This window comes from Choloepus didactylus, chromosome X (assembly GCF_015220235.1).
Source record: "Choloepus didactylus isolate mChoDid1 chromosome X, mChoDid1.pri, whole genome shotgun sequence".
Taxonomy (NCBI): domain Eukaryota; kingdom Metazoa; phylum Chordata; class Mammalia; order Pilosa; family Megalonychidae; genus Choloepus; species Choloepus didactylus.
The window spans coordinates 17980558-18001478 of NC_051334.1; the positions used below are offsets into that span (position 1 = coordinate 17980558).

At 41.2% G+C, this 20921-nt stretch overlaps 1 pseudogene; it reads right to left on the reverse strand.

Annotated features, from left to right (window-relative positions):
- Positions 1–369: 369 nt before the first annotated feature.
- Positions 370–19593, reverse strand: LOC119523350 (annotated as a pseudogene).
- Between the last annotated feature and the right edge of the window lie 1328 nt (positions 19594–20921).

Genomic DNA, 20921 nt, shown 5'->3' on the forward strand with positions numbered 1-20921 from the left:
TGATTTACGATTTACTACAAAGTCATAGTAATCAAAACAGCATGGTACTGGCACAAGACCATGGTACTGGACATATAGACCGATGGAATTGAACTGAGAGTTCAGAAATAAACCATCACTTCTATGGCCAATTTTTTTTTTTAATTACAAAAAAAAATCTATATTTAGGTTTCATCAGTACAGGTAAGATATACTGGAGTCACAGAGCAATATGCATTCACAGGATACAACAGTTCATAAAAACTGAGTAACTATGCATACAAAAGTTTTTAAACATTCAGTCACCTAAAGGGAAAATGCACATGTGTATGATGGAAAAAAACTGTATCTAACACTGAAACTACTAGAGGATTCCATCAAAAAGCCCAACTTTTAGTGATAAAACTACTGTACTGAGCAAACTTGGCCATCATAAACCCACATCTACTATAACAAATCTGAATGTTGCATAAGTGTAACAACAGTATGAGTAAAAATGGCCTTACACAGTATGGGTTCTAAATATGCACAGATTTATACAGATATCATCGTGTTATACTTTAAGGAAAGACCTCCATTTACAACTTCACATTAACTCATATATAAAAATAACTAGACCCTACACAAAATGTCCTTTTAGCAATGTTCAAAGTAACTAACTGTTAAAATTTCCAAAGTGGCAGAGGTATAACTGAACCCTGTACATTTACATTTGAGTCCACGCCATTCTGAATGTGGCAGGAACCTGCAGATCGGTTACCTTTCCCACTCACTGCTTTCTCCTCTTGAGGGTCATGATGAGAGTCTGTGCCATTTGAATGGTGTGTGAGAGAGTTTTCTTTGCCCGTGGGAAAGTCTAGACTTTCATACCCCGCACTGAGTTGGTTTATGTAACTACTACCTCTTCTGCAGGTTCTCTCTCCAGAGCTGTTGAAGACCTTATTACCATTTCCTGGAGAAGGAAAGTCATCTTCAGTTGCATTCCCCTCCTGAGAAATCCAGACCCAGATGTCCTCTGATGGGAGGAGCTGCCGTTACTTGGTCCATCAGCCAGACGACTGCAATCTTCATTTATGGCCTCTTGCGTGTTCTACAGGTTCAGAAGATGTCCTGCTGGTACTTGAGGCTGAGGCTTGTGACCACTGCTGTTAGTACTGAGCCAACTGCTGGCTCATCTCCTTCAGTTGTTGCCGAAGAACTCGAATGGTACTCTGCACACCCTCTACTTCTTCAGTCCCGTTGAATGATTACATCATTGAGTTCATCCTGACTGCTTTTAAGCTCCTCACTATATTTCTTCTGTAAAGCCAGCTCTGCTTCAAGTTGTGCAATACATCCCTGGGACAGCTGCCTTCCAAGGTCTTGATTCTCCTGGATAAGCATTCAACATTTCACCATTAACTTTTTGCCTCTTTGAAATTGATTTGAATGATTAACAGAGAACTTAAAAGAGCTGGAAACAACCCAAATGTCCTTCAACAGATGAGTAGATAAACAAAATGTGGTATATACACACAATGGAATACTACATGGCAGTAAGAAGGAACGATGTTGTGAAACATGGCAATTTGGATGAACCTTGAAGACATAATGCTAAGCGAAATAAGCCAGGCACTAAAAGAGAAATATTATATGCTACCACTAATGTGAACATTGAAAAGTGTAAAATAAATGGCTTAGAATGTAGAATGTGGGGGCCTAGTGATAGAGAGCAATTAATGAAGGGGGAATGATAACCCAATATGTACAGATAAGCTATCGTGGGTAAATTTAACATTCTGGGAATGCTCAGGAATGACTATGGTTTGTTAATTTCTCGGGGGTATGGTAGAAACAAGTTCACAGAAATGTAGTTGTTTTAGGTTATTTGTTTTTCTTATTCCTTTGTTGGGTTATAGTTTGTCTATTTTCTTGGGATAGGGTAGGAACATGTTGGAAGCAATGTAGTTATTTTAGGTTATTTGTTTTTTCTTATTCCTTTGTTTCAGTTTTGTTTGAAATTTTTTATTGCCTTTTTTTAATGTTTTGATAAAGTTAAAAAAAAATGAATCAGTGTGAAAAAAAGCAAATGAACAATGGTGGGAGGAGGGGAATGGAATGTTTTAGATGTTCTGTTTTATTCTAATTTTTATTTTATTTTTTGGAGTAAAGAAAATGTTCAAAGATTGATTGTGGTGATCAATGCACAACTATGAACAAATGATTGTACACTTTGAAGAATTGTATGTTATGTGAATATATCTCAATAAAATTGCATTAAAAAAAGAGAACTTAAGTCACCCTTAAAAAATCTTGAATATATAAAGAAATCCTACAACTCAAAACAACAAAAAGACAAAAACCAAAAAAATCCAATTTAAAAATGGACAAAAGGAGAGGCGGGGCAAGATGGCAGACTGGTGAGCTGTATGTTTTAGTTACTCCTCCAGGAAAGTAGGTAAAAAGCCAGGAACTGCGTGGACTGGACACCACAGAGCAATCTGTCTTTGGGCATACTTCATACAACACTCATGAAAACGTGGAACTGCTGAGATCAGCGAAATCTGTAAGTTTTTGCGGCCAGGGGACCCGCGCCCCTCCCTGCCAGGCTCAGTCCCGGGGGAGGAGGGGCTGTCAGCTCCAGGAAGGAGAAGGGAGAATTGCAGTGGCTGCTCTCATCGGAAACTCATTCTACTGATTCAAACTCCAACCATAGATAGACTGAGGCCAGACACCAGAGACTCTGAGAGCAGCCAGCCCAGCAGAGAGGAGACGGGCATAGAAGGAAAACAACACGAGAAGCTCCAAAGTAAAAGCAGAGGATTTTTGGAGTTCTGGTGAACACAGAAAGGGGAAGGGCGGAGATCAGGCCTTGAGGCGCATATGCAAATCCCGAAGCAAGGCTGATCTCTCTGCCCAGGGCACCTTTCCTTAATGGCCCTGGTTGCTTTGTCTATTAGCATTTCAATAACCCATTAGATCTCTGAGGAGGGCCGTTTTTTTTTTTTTTTTTTTTTAAATCCTTTTTGCTTTTTCTAAAACAATTACTCTAAGAAGCTCAATACAGAAAGCTTCAAAGAATTGAAATTTGGGCACGTCAAGTCAAGAACAGAAATAAGAGAGCTCTGAGACAAAAGGCAATAATCCAGTGGCTGAGAAAATTCACTAAACAACACAACTTCCCAAGAAAAGGGGGGTGTCCGCTCACAGCCACCATCCTGGTGGACAGGAAACACTCCTGCCCATCGCCAGCCCCATAGCCCAGAGCTGCCCCAGACAACCCAGTGTGACGGAAGTGCTTCAAATAACAGGCACACACCACAAAACTGGGCGTGGACATTAGCCTTCCCTGCAACCTCAGCTGAATGTCCCAGAGCTGGGAAGGGGGAGCAGTGTGAATTAACAGAGCCCCATTCAGCCATCATTTGAGCAGACTGGGAGCCTCCCAACACAGCCCAGCAGCCCAGAACTGCCCTGGGGGGACGGCACTCACCTGTGACATAGCACAGTCATCCCTCAACAGAGGACCCGGGGTGCACAGCCTGGAAGAGGGGCCCACTTGCAAGTCTCAGGAGCCATACGCCAATACCAAAGACTTGTGGGTCAGTGGCAGAGACAAACTGTGGCAGGACTGAACTGAAGGATTAGACTATTGCAGTAGCTTTAAAACTCTAGGATCATCAGGGAGATTTGATTGTTAGGGCCACCCCCCCTCCCCGACTGCCCAGAAACACGCCCCACATACAGGGCAGGCAACACCAACTACACACGCAAGCTTGGGACACCAATTGGGCCCCACAAGACTCACTCCCCCACTCACCAAAAAGGCTAAGCAGGGGAGATCTGGCTTGTGGAGAACAGGTGGCTCGTGGACGCCACCTGCTGGTTAGTTAGAGAAAGTGTACTCCACGAAGCTGTAGATCTGATAAATTAGAGATAAGGACTTCAACTGGTCTACAAACCCTAAAAGAACCCTATCAAGGACAGCAAATGCCACGAGGCCAAAAACAACAGAAAATTATAAAGCATATGAAAAAACCAGACGATATGGATAACCCAAGCCCAAGCACCCAAATCAAAAGACCAGAAGAGACACACCTAGAGCAGCTACTCAAAGAACTAAAGATGAACAATGAGACCCTAGTACGGGATATGAAGGAAATCAAGAAGACCCTAGAAGAGCATAAAGAAGACATTGCAAGACTAAATAAAAAAATGGATGATCTTATGGAAATTAAAGAAACTGTTGACCAAATTAAAAAGATTCTGGACACTCATAGTACAAGACTAGAGGAAGTTGAACAACGAATCAGTGACCTGGAAGATGACAGAATGGAAAATGAAAGCATAAAAGAAAGAATGGGGAAAAAAATTGAAAAACTCGAAATGGACCTCAGGGATATGATAGATAATATGAAGCGTCCGAATATAAGACTCATTGGTGTCCCAGAAGGGGAAGAAAAGGGTAAAGGTCTAGGAAGAGTATTCAAAGAAATTGTTGGGGAAAACTTCCCAAATCTTCTAAACAACATAAATACACAAATCATAAATGCTCAGCGAACTCCAAATAGAATAAATCCAAAAAAACCCACTCCGAGACATATACTGATCACACTGTCAAACATAGAAGAGAAGGAGCAAGTTCTGAAAGCAGCAAGAGAAAAGCAATTCACCACATACAAAGGAAACAGCATAAGACTAAGTAGTGACTACTCAGCAGCCACCATGGAGGCGAGAAGGCAATGGCACGATATATTTAAAATTCTGAGAGAGAGGAATTTCCAGCCAAGAATACTTTATCCAGCAAAGCTCTCCTTCAAATTTGAGGGAGAGCTTAAATTTTTCACAGACAAAGAAATGCTGAGAGAATTTGCTAACAAGAGACCTGCCCTACTGGAGATACTAAAGGGAGCCCTACAGACAGAGAAACAAAGACAGGACAGAGAGACTTGGAGAAAGGTTCAGTACTAAAGAGATTCGGTATGGGTACAATAAAGGATATTAATAGAGAGAGGGGAAAAATATGGCAAACATAATCCAAAGGATAAGATGGCCGATTCAAGAAATGCCTTCACGGTTTTAACGTTGAATGTAAATGGATTAAACTCCCCAATTAAAAGATATAGATTCGCAGAATGGATCAAAAAAAATGAACCATCAATATGTTGCATACAAGAGACTCATCTTAGACACAGGGACACAAAGAAATTGAAAGTGAAAGGATGGAAAAAAATATTTCATGCAAGCTACAGCCAAAAGAAAGCAGGTGTAGCAATATTAATCTCAGATAAAATAGACTTCAAATGCAGGGATGTTTTGAGAGACAAAGAAGGCCACTACATACTAATAAAAGGGGCAATTCAGCAAGAAGAAATAACAATCGTAAATGTCTATGCACCCAATCAAGGTGCCACAAAATACATGAGAGAAACATTGGCAAAACTAAAGGAAGCAATTGATGTTTCCACAATAATTGTGGGAGACTTCAACACATCACTCTCTCCTATAGATAGATCAACCAGACAGAAGACCAATAAGGAAATTGAAAACCTAAACAATCTGATAAATGAATTAGATTTAACAGACATCTACAGGACATTACATCCCAAATCACCAGGATACACATACTTTTCTAGTGCTCACGGAACTTTCTCCAGAATAGATCATATGCTGGGACATAAAACAAGCCTCAATAAATTTAAAAAGATTGAAATTATTCAAAGCACATTCTCTGACCACAATGGAATACAATTAGAAGTCAATAACCATCAGAGACTTAGAAAATTCACAAATACCTGGAGGTTAAACAACACACTCCTAAACAATCAGTGGGTTAAAGAAGAAATAGCAAGAGAAATTGCTAAATATATAGAGACGAATGAAAATGAGAACACAACATACCAAAACCTATGGGATGCAGCAAAAGCAGTGCTAAGGGGGAAATTTATAGCACTAAACGCATATATTAAAAAGGAAGAAAGAGCCAAAATCAAAGAACTAATGGATCAACTGAAGAAGCTAGAAAATGAACAGCAAACCAATCCTAAACCAAGTAGAAGAAAAGAAATAACAAGGATTAAAGCAGAAATAAATGACATAGAGAACAAAAAAAACAATAGAAAGGATAAATATCACCAAAAGTTGGTTCTTTGAGAAGATCAACAAGATTGACAAGCCCCTAGCTAGACTGACAAAATCAAAAAGAGAGAAGACCCATATAAACAAAATAATGAATGAAAAAGGTGACATAACTGCAGATCCTGAAGAAATTAAAAAAATTATAAGAGGATATTATGAACAACTGTATGGCAACAAACTGGATAATGTAGAAGAAATGGACAATTTCCTGGAAACATATGAACAACCTAGACTGACCAGAGAAGAAATAGAAGACCTCAACCAACCCATCACAAGCAAAGAGATCCAATCAGTCATCAAAAATCTTCCCACAAATAAATGCCCAGGGCCAGATGGCTTCACAGGGGAATTCTACCAAACTTTCCAGAAAGAACTGACACCAATCTTACTCAAACTCTTTCAAAACATTGAAAAAAATGGAACACTACCTAACTCATTTTATGAAGCTAACATCAATCTAATACCAAAACCAGGCAAAGATGCTACAAAAAAGGAAAACTACCGGCCAATCTCCCTAATGAATATAGATGCAAAAATCCTCAACAAAATACTTGCAAATCGAATCCAAAGACACATTAAAAAAATCATACACCATGACCAGGTGGGGTTCATTCCAGGCATGCAAGGATGGTTCAACATCAGAAAAACAATCAATGTATTACAACACATTAAAAACTCGAAAGGGAAAAATCAATTGATCATCTCAATAGATGCTGAAAAAGCATTTGACAAAATCCAACATCCCTTTTTGATAAAAACACTTCAAAAGGTAGGAATTGAAGGAAACTTCCTCAACATGATAAAGAGCATATATGAAAAACCCACAGCCAGCATAGTACTCAATGGTGAGAGACTGAAAGCCTTCCCTCTAAGATCAGGAACAAGACAAGGATGCCCGCTGTCACCACTGTTATTCAACATTGTGCTGGAAGTGCTAGCCAGGGCAATCCGGCAAGACAAAGAAATAAAAGGCATCCAAATTGGAAAAGAAGAAGTAAAACTGTCATTGTTTGCAGATGATATGATCTTATATCTAGAAAACCCTGAGAAATCAACGATACACCTACTAGAGCTAATAAACAAATTTAGCAAAGTAGCGGGATACAAGGTTAATGCACATAAGTCAGTAATGTTTCTATATGCTAGAAATGAACAAACTGAAGAGACACTCAAGAAAAAGATACCATTTTCAATAGCAACTAAAAAAATCAAGTACCTAGGAATCAACTTAACCAAAGATGTAAAAGACCTATACAAAGAAAACTACGTAACTCTACTAAAAGAAATAGAAGGGGACCTTAAAAGATGGAAAAATATTCCATGTTCATGGATAGGAAGGCTAAATGTCATTAAGATGTCAATTCTACCCAAACTCATCTACAGATTCAATGCAATCCCAATCAAAATTCCAACAACCTACTTTGCAGACTTGGAAAAGCTAGTTATCAAATTCATTTGGAAAGGGAAGATGCCTCGAATTGCTAAAGACACTCTAAAAAAGAAAAACGAAGTGGGAGGACTTACACTCCCTGACTTTGAAGCTTATTATAAAGCCACAGTTGCCAAGACAGCATGGTACTGGCACAAAGATAGACATATAGATCAATGGAATCGAATTGAGAATTCAGAGATAGACCCTCAGATCTATGGCCGACTGATCTTTGATAAGGCCCCCAAAGTCACCGAACTGAGCCATAATGGTCTTTTCAACAAATGGGGCTGGGAGAGTTGGATATCCATATCCAAAAGAATGAAAGAGGACCCCTACCTCACCCCCTACACAAAAATTAACTCAAAATGGACCAAAGATCTCAATATAAAAGAAAGTACCATAAAACTCCTAGAAGATAATGTAGGAAAACATCTTCAAGACCTTGTATTAGGAGGCCACTTCCTAGACTTTACACCCAAAGCACAAGCAACAAAAGAGAAAATAGATAAATGGGAACTCCTCAAGCTTAGAAGTTTCTGCACCTCAAAGGAATTTCTCAAAAAGGTAAAGAGGCAGCCAACTCAATGGGAAAAAATTTTTGGAAACCATGTATCTGACAAAAGACTGATATCTTGCATATACAAAGAAATCCTACAACTCAATGACAATAGTACAGACAGCCCAATTATAAAATGGGCAAAAGATATGAAAAGACAGTTCTCTGAAGAGGAAATACAAATGACCAAGAAACACATGAAAAAATGTTCAGCTTCACTAGCTATTAGAGAGATGCAAATTAAGACCACAATGAGATACCATCTAACACCGGTTAGAATGGCTGCCATTAAACAAACAGGAAACTACAAATGCTGGAGGGGATGTGGAGAAATTGGAACTCTTATTCATTGTTGGTGGGACTGTATAATGGTTCAGCCACTCTGGAAGTCAGTCTGGCAGTTCCTTAGAAAACTAGAGATAGAGCTACCATTCGATCCAGCGATTGCACTCCTCGGTATATACCCGGAAGATCGGAAAGCAGTGACACGAACAGATATCTGCACGCCAATGTTCATAGCAGCATTATTCACAATTGCCAAGAGATGGAAACAACCCAAATGTCCTTCAACAGATGAGTGGATAAATAAAATGTGGTATATACACACGATGGAATACTACGCGGCAGTAAGAAGGAACGATCTGGTGAAACATATGACAACATGGATGAACCTTGAAGACATAATGCTGAGCGAAATAAGCCAGGCACAAAAAGAGAAATATTATATGCTACCACTAATGTGAACTTTGAAAAATGTAAAACAAATGGTTTATAATGTAGAATGTAGGGGAACTAGCAGTAGAGAGCAATTAAGGAAGGGGGAACAATAATCCAGGAAGAACAGATAAGCTATTTAACGTTCTGGGGATGCCCAGAAATGACTATGGTCTGTTAATTTCTGATGGTTGTAGTAGGAACAAGTTCACTGAAATGTTGCTATATTATGTAACTTTCTTGGGGTAAAGTAGGAACATGTTGGAAGTTAAGCAGTTATCTTAGGTTAGTTGTCTTTTTCTTACTCCCTTGCTATGGTCTCTTTGAAATGCTCTTTTATTGTATGTTTGTTTTCTTTTTAACTTTTTTTTTCATACAGGTGATTTGAAAAAAGAAGGGAAAGTTAAAAAAAAAAAAAAAAAAAAAAAAAAGAAAAAAGACAAACAAGGGGAAAAAAAAAAAAAAAAAAAGATGTAGTGCCCCCTTGAGGAGCCTGTGGAGAATGCAGGGGTATTCGCCTACCCCACCTCCATGGTTGCTAACATGACCACAGACATAGGGGACTGGTGGTTTGATGGGTTGAGCCCTCTACCATAAGTTTTACCCTTGGGAAGACGGTTGCTGCAAAGGAGAGGCTAGGCCTCCCTGTATTTGTGCCTAAGAGTCTCCTCCTGAATGCCTCTTTGTTGCTCAGATGTGGCCCTCTCTCTCTGGCTAAGCCAACTTGAAAGGTGAAATCACTGCCCTCCCCCCTACGTGGGATCAGACACCCAGGGAAGTGAATCTCCCTGGCAACGTGGAATATGACTCCCAGGGAGGAATGTAGACCTGGCACCGTGGGACGGAGAACATCTTCTTGACCAAAAGGGGGATGTGAAAGGAAATGAAATAAGCTTCAGTGGCAGAGAGATTCCAAAAGGAGCCGAGAGGTCACTCTGGTGGGCACTCTTATGCACACTTTAGACAACCCTTTTTAGGTTCTAAAGAATTGGGGTAGCTGGTGGTGGATACCTGAAACTATCAAACTACAACCCAGAACCCATGAATCTCGAAGACAGTTGTATAAAAATGTAGCTTATGAGGGGTGACAATGGGATTGGGAAAGCCATAAGGACCAAACACCACTTTGTCTAGTTTATGGATGGATGTGTAATAAAGTAGGGGAAGGAAACAAACAGACAAAGGTACCCAGTGTTCTTTTTTACTTCAATTGCTCTTTTTCACTCTAATTATTATTCTTGTTATTTTTGTGTGTGTGCTAATGAAGGTGTCAGGGATTGATTTAGGTGATGAATGTACAACTATGTAATGGTACTGTAAACAATCGAAAGTACAATATGTTTTGTATGACTGCGTGGTATGTGAATATATCTCAATAAAATGATTATAAAAAAAAAAAAAAAAAAAAATGGACAAAAGACTTGAACAAACATTTCTCCAAAGACGATACATAAATGGTCAAAAAGCACATAAAAAGTTGCTTGTTTCGCTTTGCTGAACCTGCCGCAGATGCAATATATCAGAAATGGATTGGCTTTTACAATGGGGGTTTATTAGTTCACAAAATTACAGTTCTAAGGCCATGAAAATGGCCCAGATAAGGCATCAACAGGATGATACCTTCTCTGAAGAAAGGCTGATGGCATCTGGAGTTCCTCTGGGTGCAGGTTTGGATATATTATGTCTCCCCAAAAGCCATATTCTTTAATGTAATCTTGTGGGGGCAGAGTTATTAATCTTTTTTATTAGGGTATGACCTCTTGATTGACTGTTTCCATGGAGATTTGACCCCTTCAGGGTAGGTCTTGATTAGATCACTGGAATCCTTTAGAGGGCACTCTCACAGAGAGCAGAGACAGGAAAATGCCCTGGGATATGCTAAGCCAGGACACACAGATGTTAGATGCTTGGAAGCTGAGAGAGTTGCTTGCTGATGCTTTGAGATGCTAGCCCAGAGTTTGCTCTGGAGAAGCTAAGAGAGGAAAAAATGCCCCAAGAGATGCTTGCTGACACTTAGAGATTCTTGGAGATGCAGACAGAAGGACGTTCAGAGATGCTAAGCTAAGAGAAACTGAAGGACGTTTTGGAGAAAGCCATTTTGATGCCAGAACCCTGGAGCAAAGAATCAGCAGACGCCAGCCATGTGGTTTCCCAGCTAACGGAGGTTCTCTGGACGCCATTGGATGTTCTTCACTGAAGGTATACTCATGTTGATGCCTTAATATGGACATTTGTATGGCCTTAGGACTGTAACTTTGTAACTGTTCTAGTTTGCTAATGCTGTGGAATGCAAAACACCAGAGATGGATTCGCTTTTATAAAAAGGGGGTTTATTTGGCTACACAGTTACAGTCTTAAGGCCATAAAGTATCCAAGGTAACACACCAGTAATCGGGTACCTTCACTGGAGGATGGCCAATGGCGTCCGGAAAACCTCTGTTAGCTGGGAAGGCACGTGGCTGGCGTCTGCTCCAAAGTTCTGGTTTCAAAATGGCTTTCTCCCAGGACGTTCCTCTCTAGCAAGCTTGCTCCTCTTCAAAACGTCATTCACAGCTGCACTGAGTTCCTTCTCTTTGAGTCAGCTCATTTATATGGCTCCACTGATCAAGGCCCACCCTGAATGGGTGGGGCCATGTCTCCATGGGAATAGCCCATCTGAGTCATCACCCACAGCTGGGTGGGGCACATTCCAAGCAAATCTAATCAGCACCAAAATGTCTGCCCCACAAGACTACATCAAAGATAATGGCGTTTGGGGGACACAATACATTCAAACCGGCACATTCCACCCCCTGGACCCCAAAATGACATTATCTTTCCAAATACAAAATACATTCATTCCATCACAATATCACAAAAACTTAAATCATTTCAGTAACAAAAGTTAAGTACAAGATCCTATCAAAATCAATTACAGGCATGTTGGGTCCTAAGGCATAATTCTCCTTTAGCTTTGGATCTGTGGACTCAGAACAAGTTATATGCTTCTAATATACAAAGGAGGGACATTCACAGGATAAACATTCCCATTGCCATAAGGAGAAAGAGTAAGGAAAACAGGGTTAACAGGACCAAAACAGTTCCTAAAACCTGCAGGACAAACTCCATAAGATTTCAAAGTCTGAGAGTCATTTACAGAATGACGTTGCATCCTTGGGGCTTGAGAGAGTGGGAGTCTAACCCTTCCTAAGGGCCTTTTTGGCAGCCCTTTCCTCTCCAAACACTTGGGTGAGTGCTCCAACATATCCACACGTTGGGGAGACCACCTTCTCGGTCCCACCCTCCTCAAACCTCCTTCCATCTCCAGGGCACACACTCAACCCCTTTAGAACAGTGTGGTGGCAGCCAGGCTCTCCCCAGTTCCCTGAGAATGTGCTCCAACCTCTTTGAGGCCTGAGGTGGCAACACATTTCCTGAACATCGAGGTGGAAGGCCCACCCTCAACCTCCGGGGCAAACTCACCCTTTCCATGCATGTGGGCCACTCTGCTCTCCCAGCCCAAGGCCTCTTGACTCCAGACCTCAACCTCCATGGCTCTGTCTTTGAAGAAATTTTTCCTTCAGTTTGTTCCTTGTCTGTCTCCTCCAGTCCAGACCAGCAACGGCTCTGTCTATAAAGATCTCGCAAAAATTCTGTTGGCTTCGCATGAAGCACACAGGGGTCAAAGCCGTCAGATAATAGGACTTTCCACAAATCCTTTCTGCTTAACTCCTTTTCCAATCTTTGCTTGTACTGAAATGGCGGCTGGGTTCCATGTTTGGTTACATCCTCACGTCGGGCTGTAGCTTCTGGGATTCCACCCCCTGGAAGCCTGTAATTTTCCAAGCCATCAGCTTCTGGGTTCTTTGAACCCAAGAGTTCAGTTCTGAGTTTATCTCTCTCTGCTCTCATTTTACTATAAGCTGCAAGGAGAAGCCAGGGTACATCCTCCACAGGTAGTCTGGAGATCTCCTCAGCTAAGTATTCCAGGTTGTCGCTTTCAAATTCTTCCTTCCATCTGACACCAGGACTCAATTTTGCCAAATTCTCTGCCACTTTAAAACAAGGATCACCTTCCTTCCAGTTCACAACAACATGTTCATCATTTCTGCTCAAGTCCTCATCAGAAGTATCTTTAGAGTCCATATTTCCACAAACAGTCTCTTCAAAGCAGTTTAGGCCTTTTCTATCAAGCTCCTCACAATTCTTCCAGAATCTTCCCCTTATCCATTTAAAAAGCCGTTCCAACATGTTTGGTATTTGCAAACTCAGCAGCAAAAGCACCCCACTTCTCTGGTACCAAAATCTATTCTAGTTTGCTAATGCTGTGGAATGCAAAACACCAGAGATGGATTTGCTTTTATAAAAAGGGGGTTTATTTGGCTACACAGTTACAGTCTTAAGGCCATAAAGTGTCCAAGGTAACACATCAGTAATAGGATACCTTCACTGGAGGATGGCCAATGGTGTCCGGAAAACCTCTGTTAGCTGGGAAGGCACGTGGCTCCAAAGTTCTGGTTTCAAAATGGCTTTCTCCCAGGACGTTCCTCTCTAGCAAGCTTGCTCCTCTTCAAAACGTCATTCACAGCTGCACTGAGTTCCTTCTCTTTGAGTCAGCTCATTTATATGGCTCCACTGATCAAGGCCCACCCTGAATGGGTGGGGCCGTGTCTCCATGGGAATATCTCATCAGAGTCATCACCCACAGCTGGGTGGGGCACATTCCAAGCAAATCTAATCAGCACCAAAACGTCTGCCCCACAAGACTACATCAAAGATAATGGCGTTTGGGGGACACAATACATTCAAACTGGCACAGTAACCAAATAAAACCCCCTTTATAAAAGCCAATCCATTTGCAGCATTAGCAAACAAGAACATTCTGTCACATGGGAAAGGCACATGGCTGAAATCTGCTGGTCCTCTCCCGGGTTTAGCTTCTGGTTTCTATGGTTTTCTACAAAATGTCTCTGGAATTCTGTCTTAGCTTCTCTGAGTTTCTGTGGGTCCTCCTTGCTTCTCCCATGGGCAAACTCTGGATTACATATTTTAGCTTTTCTCAGCTCTCTCCAAAATGTCTCTGACTTTTATCCTCTCATAGAGGACTCTAGCAAGGTGATTAAGACCCACCTGAATGGGTGGGGTCACATCTCCATGGAAACAACCTAACAAAAGGTTCCAACCACAATAGGTCTGCCCACACAAGACTGAATTAAAAGAACATGGCTTTTCTGGGGTACATAATATATTCAAACCAGCATAATGCTCAACATCATTAGCCATTGATGAAAATCAAAACCACAATGAGATGCCACTAGAATGGTTACTATTTAAAAAAAAAAGACAAAATATAACAAATGTGAGAGAGGATGTGGAGAAATAGGAACACTCATTCATCATTGGTAGGAATGTAAAAAGGTGCAGCCACTGTGGAAGACAGTTTGGCTGTTCCTCAGAAAGTTAAGTATAAAATTACCATATGACCCAGAAATCTCACTTCTTGGTATATACCCAAAATAACTGAAAGCAGGGACTCGAACAGATATTTGCACACCAATGTTTGTAGTGGCATTATTCACAATTGCCAAAATATAGAAGCAACTCAAGTGTCCATCGACTGATGATTGGATAAACAAAATGTGTATATATACATATAATAGAATATTATTTAGCCATAAAATGGAATGAAATTCTGATACGTGTGACAACATGGATGAACCTTGAAGACATCACATTGGGTGAAATAAGTCAGACAAAAGGAAAAACATTGTATGATCTCACTGATACAAAATAATTAGAATAAGCAATTCATAGAGTCAGAAACTAGAATATATTTTACCAGGGGCCAGGGTCGGGGTAGGGAATGGTGAGTTAATGCTTAATTGGTACAGAAATTGTGATTGGGGTGATGCAAAAGTTTTAATAATGGATGGAGGTGATGGTAGCACAACATTGTGAATGTAATTAACATCACTGAATTAAGTATTTGAATATGGTTAAAAGGGGAAATTTTAGGTTTATATATATATATGTTAGAATAAAATTAAAAAAAAAACATAAGATGGTACAACACAGACAGAAAACCCTAATGTAAACTTTGGACTATAGTTAATAGTACAATTATATTAATATTCTTTCATCAATTGTAACAGAGGTACCACACTAATGCAAGGTATTAATAATAGGGGGGCAGTATATGGGAACTCAGTATTTTCTGCATGATCTTTTCATAAACTTAGAACTTCTCCAATAAAAAAAAATTAAATTAAAAAAAGAACCCCCCACCCCCACCCTTTGTAATACTGACAAAAACAGCCTTAACTTCTCTTTAGTTTGACTAAATTTTAGACAGCCTTCTTCCTCACTCCAGGCCCCAGACATCTCTCATCCTGGCCCTTACAGAATCCAAATGGAACACTTCTACCTGGCCTTAACAGTAAACTCAAGAGATAACATCATGTGATCCTCCCCTTCACATCCTCTAGTATTTTCCCACTAGCTCATTCCAGTCCTTAAAATCAATCTTGCCCTTTACTTCAGTGAAGTTGAGTTCAAATTTCATTATGATCTCACTTCTCTATTGCAATAGTCCCTTTCCCTCCTTGTAATAACTCTTGCAAATAAAGTCTCTTCTTACCAAGTCCAGATTTGCAGTTTTTTCTTTTTCTTTGACAACAGTATATCAATCTCGCTGATAAGAAGCAAACCAGCCAGAGACTACACTTTCCAGCATCCCTTGCAGCTAAATGGAGCCATGTGACTAGTTCTTACCAACGAATCATGAGTGGAAGTTGTGTGAGCCAAGGTGGTTGGGAAGAAGTGTGTCTTCTCCATACTCTGTACCTATTCTGTCGGCTTGATACAGGAAAACTTGATCGAGTTGGAAGAAGAGAGCCACAAAATGTAAAGAGCCTGGTCTCTGAATTACCAATTAGGGAACAGCCTACCAATCAAGCCCATCTGTTTTGGATTTCACAGGAGTGTGTGTGTGTGTGGGGGGGATTCTATTGTGCTTGAGCCATTATACATCTTGGGGAATTATTTTTTATAGAAGCTATCATTACCTGAACTAATACATGTAGTAATCTCATTCCTGTTTGGCAGTTATTTCTTAGGGCGTAGGTATAAGATCCAGTACTGGCCAATGAAGAAGCTAGAAATCTATTAGGAGCTTCTGGGAAAGTTCCCTCCATGTTAAAAGGAGAGAGCAGTACAAATCGCAGCCCACCACTAACTTCTTCATGTGTGAGGAGGGGATGCTGATGCCCAAGCTACCTCCTTAAGAGCCAAGACATTCAAAGTGATGCTGACCCAGAATCCTGATGTCACTGAGCTGCCTCTAGAGCTTGTTATGTAAGAGTAATAAATACCCTTAATATCAAAGCCACTTTTAGTTGGGTATTCTATGTATGGTGGAACCATCCAAACTGGTATACTTACTCTCAATAAAATACCACTCAGCAAAGATTTATTGTGCATCTGCTCTGTGATGACTGCTGGGGATCCAACAGGAAATAAGAAAAAACAGGGTCTCTGGGACTTTCATCTCATGGTAGAATAGACAAGCAGTTCAGAGGCCATGAATTGTAATCCATAGATTTTCTCAGTAACCACTTTTTTCATGCACTCACAACTATTTACTGAGTAGCTGTGTTAGGTGGGAGGAATATGGCAGTCCTGCTCTCAGGAGGCTTACATCCTGGAGCGTGAGATAGACATTAATCAAAGCATCACATCAATAAATGTCTCTTCACAAACTAGAAGACCATGAAAACAGACGACAGCAGACCTGAACTTGTCACCCTCAAAACTGCAAATAAGAGCTTTAAAAATCATCTGTCTGCTGTCTCTCTTCCTCACTAGACTCTAAGCTCCAGGAGGGTGAGGACAATATCTAGTCTTGTTCTCTGCTCCATCTCCATCCCTAGCAAAATGCTTGGCATGGAGTAGATATTCGTACATAGTTGCTTGAGAAATGAACATTTATGAAATGGGTTTCCTCCTGTGTGAGGCAAAAAGAAAATCTCATACCGACTGCCTGTGCTCCCAGATGGAAGACGCATGTATTCTGCAGGAGCGAGCAACAGGAAGATGGATTAAATGCCCCAGGCAGAAAATTCCCAGGGATTTGCAAAGTCTGCAGCAACTTCTGGTGAGGGAAGCCAGTTGAGATTAACCAGGAAACATGCAGATCTAACCAGGCGACTCTGTAGGCTGGCAAGCGCCTCTAGGGGCTGGGCCTCTTTGACTTCACCAGGCAAGAACTTTGAGCTGTGGTGGGGTAGGGCCGGCACAGGCTCCAAGCAACCTGCCTTGGTTTGGTGCCCAGCTCTGCGCTCACTGGCTGTAAGTGACCTTGGACAAGCCGCTTAATCTGAGTCTTAAGGCCTGTACTGTGAAGTGAGAAAGCTGACAGCAGTGCCTACTTCAGAAAGTCTTTCTTAAGATTAAGAGAGAGAATTCATTTAAAGCCACTAGAACAATGCTCAGCTGCCTGCTCTGGGGGAGTGAATGAAGCAGGAGGGAGAAGTTGGGCTGCAACGCAGTTTCAACAAAGGCCTGAGCCGATCCCACAGAGAGCTTCTGACTTGTTCCACCTTGAGGCACAGGGGCTGGGGTCTTTGTATACTGGAAGTATCAAGTCCCTGGAATCAGGCTGCTCCGTGAAGGGGGGTAACCTTGGTGAGGCAGCCCCCTCCAGCCAAGGGCAATACCGGGACAGGAAGCCCAGCTTCGGAATGAAGCATCTGAAAGGACAAGTGCCTCAGCCCTCAAGAGGCGGTGGGTCTGGGTGGCACACCACCCCATTCACCACACTAGCACTTAGTACAGACTTTAAAAAGTCATTATTATGGCTGTTCAAAATTTCCCAAATCCTGCTGAGGACTTCCAGTCTTCCTCATTGTCAAATTAGTTTTCCAAAGACTAAAAACACAAGTCTGATACGGATATACAGTGAGCACGTGTCAAAAATGTGTTTCACTCATTATGGAGCAGGACAACAAACTGGTTCAAGGGAGGATATGAGAACTGGATACTATACACACATATGTACAAATGTGCGTGTACACACATATTTAGTGAAAAAAGAATGTTGGAATAAGATTGTGACATCAGATACAAAGCTGTTGTCCTACAGGGACCAACCAACCAACCAACCAACCAACCCACATAACCTGTGGAGTTACCTTTTCTACAAGACAAAAATCACATGCAATTTTCTGTCTATAAATGAATGCCTAACAACAGCGACGAGGCCTGAATCAGTGGTATACAGTCAGTCATACAATGTTGACCCCTGAGAACCCTTCAGAAGGCCAAGGTCCACCTAGGAAATGGAATTTATTCTTTCCTCCCAGTGGTACTATTAAGATTCAGTTTGTTCTAAAACTACTCGCGAGTCCCACCGTGGTGACATAATTCCATCCAGGCTCTATTGATTGGCTCCTGTGTGTGCCCTAGCCCCTTCTGAGTTATCACTTCTTTTCTGAAAACTTCCTGTTGTTTCAAAGACAAGCCTACACACACTCTATTAGGAAAATGTAATTAAAAGGCAAGTACAGCTAACCAAGAGCTATGTGCTCTAGTTCTAAAAATAAGTTGCTTTAGGTAAAGCCATCAATTCCTTGGGACTCAATTCCTTGGTGTTTTGCCCTTCCTGAGATAAGGTGAGGTGGGAAAAGTCGACCCCCAGGCTCCCAGCTTCAGACCTTTCTCCTGACACCCACAACCCCTCAGTGCCAATTGGAAGGATTAAACTTTTAAATTCCTAACTGCAGCCCAGAAGCATCCCCAATATGTTCTTATTTACTGCAGAGGGTGCAGGGAGAGAGGAGGGAAAGGTGAGTTCTCCAGGTGCAATACCTCAAGTCTTTTTTGGAGTCTTCTGTCTTTTGCAAGGCTCCCCTCAGGCTCTGGGCTGTAGAAGTGATCATTTCTTTCCACCATGCAGAGAATGCCCAGAGTCTTGGCCCCTCACCTGCACCTAAGGGGCAATAAACAGAAAAGAGGGTGCTGAAATGCTCCCTCCCTACTGGTTAAAGGGGTGATCTGTCACAGAAACCCAAGGGCAAGTACGGTCACTGTAGATCACCTCACATCTGATTCAGTGGTCACTGTTAAAGGCACATCTCCAAAGGTTCAGAATTCTTTAAGTGTTTTAAATCACCCACAGTTTCAGTTTCATGGACCTAGAAGGCCCAGGCAGGGGCACCTGATCCTCCATTTATGTACAGAGAATGTGGCACAACACAAAACACCCCACATTAATGAAGGTACAGGCTCACCGCTCTAATTTGGCCCAGGAGGAAGGGAGGAGGGGAAGTAACTGGCTCAGAGAATGGACTATTTTCAAATCTCATTTTCTTGCTTCTGGATACAATGAAAACTTGAACCAATGATTGATAAAGCCAAGTCCTTTGATGTTTTGAGTAGATGGATAAAAAGAAAAACCCTTGCCAAGGGATCCTCAGATGAGAACGCTCTGGGATTAGATTGTGGTGACAGTTGCACAACTTTGTGAATATACTAAAAATCCACTGAATTGTACACTTTAAAAGGGTAGAATTTTCTGGTATGTGAATTATACCTCAATTTTGTTTTTTCTTAAAAAAAGCACACTCAGAACTAAGATGGCCCATGGGGGTCGTAGCCCTTCATGGCTAAAAACACTGCTCTAGCAAAACTCATGCTGCTCTTGGCAGGGCAGAACCGCCTGGCAATCTCACCTGGGGGTAAAAGCTGGGGCATAGGAATGAAACGCGGCTCTGTCAAATTCTGTGTCCTTGGGTAAGTTACCTCCTCGTACCTACCTCATAGCTTGCAGAAGTCACAGAACCATCTTGCGTACAGCAAGAACTCCGTAAATGCTGATGGTTATAGTCTGCTCCCACAGGAGAAGCTTAAACCTTCTGCTTTCCACCTCTTGAGATCACGCCATGTCCCAGGGGGCGCCCGTCAGCTCAGGGTCCTTAGAGGCTGTTACCAAGCCTTGTGTCTAAATTTTGGCCTTGACTTTAACCTTGAACTGCAATTTGTACCCACAACTTGAATCCCGTTCCTGCCTTTATCATCCCCCCCCCCCCCCAATAAGAGATGCTAACCTCATTTGACCCTCTAAATCACATATTCTTTCTACAGGTGCATCGTATGATAAAATCTCATGTTGCGACCTCTATTTCTATTCCAAATTCTGTCTACTTCTCTATCGAGCTATACTGTTTATGTTATGAAATTTTTACCACATATTGTACTACTTGTGGAGGAAGTTCACCCTTTTTAAAACTCATTTTATAAAAGTTTCTTGCCTTTGTATTATTTTCTTATCTGAATTTTACAACTCTATTTTCAAGTTGCCAAAATGAAATCCATTAATTGTAAATTCATTTAATTTTCAAATACTGCACAAATATGGGTGCCACCCTCCTCTCAGCCTTCTTCACATGAATAGGTCCTTCCATTTATGTCTCGTCTAATGTCCCTTGGTCAAGTTTTAAATACAGCTTGTTACTTCTAGGAATTTTGTTCCTTGTCAAGATCTCTTCTTCCTATTTCCTGCTTTTTGTTAATGTGTAAGAAAACTAATAATTTTTATTTATCTATAGTTGGCTCCCCAATGAAATTATTCTAATAGTTTTTCAGTTGTTTCTCTTGTATTTCCCCAGAAAAGAGTATTTGGAAAGTTTCTCCTTTCTAATATTTCTAAGAGCTCCTGCTCCATTTTCTTCTATAACTGTGCTTCCTGAAAAATGCTGAGGAGTGGGAATGCAGGTCACCCTGCATTGTGCCCAATGTAACGGGCATGCCTCTAGAAACAAATAAGTTCTTTATACTAAGCCTGCTTTCTAAATTTAGTTTACAAAAGTATTTGACTAATAGGAAACCTGAACATACTAAGAAAAAAATTAGAATGCTCATAAACTAGATATCCTTCTTAGGAATGAGTGGCCACCCCTGGAAACCCTATGGCCAGGGCTTATGATGACAGAAGCTACTATAATGCCACCATCAGAGGCCTGTGTATGTATGGAAATAGTCAGAATGTCCACTCCCATGCTCCTGACCAGAGGCTCTGTCAGAAGAGGTAGGGTGCACAGTGTTGACTGGGCCCTCAGCTTCAGCGACAGCAGCCCAAAAGTTACCACA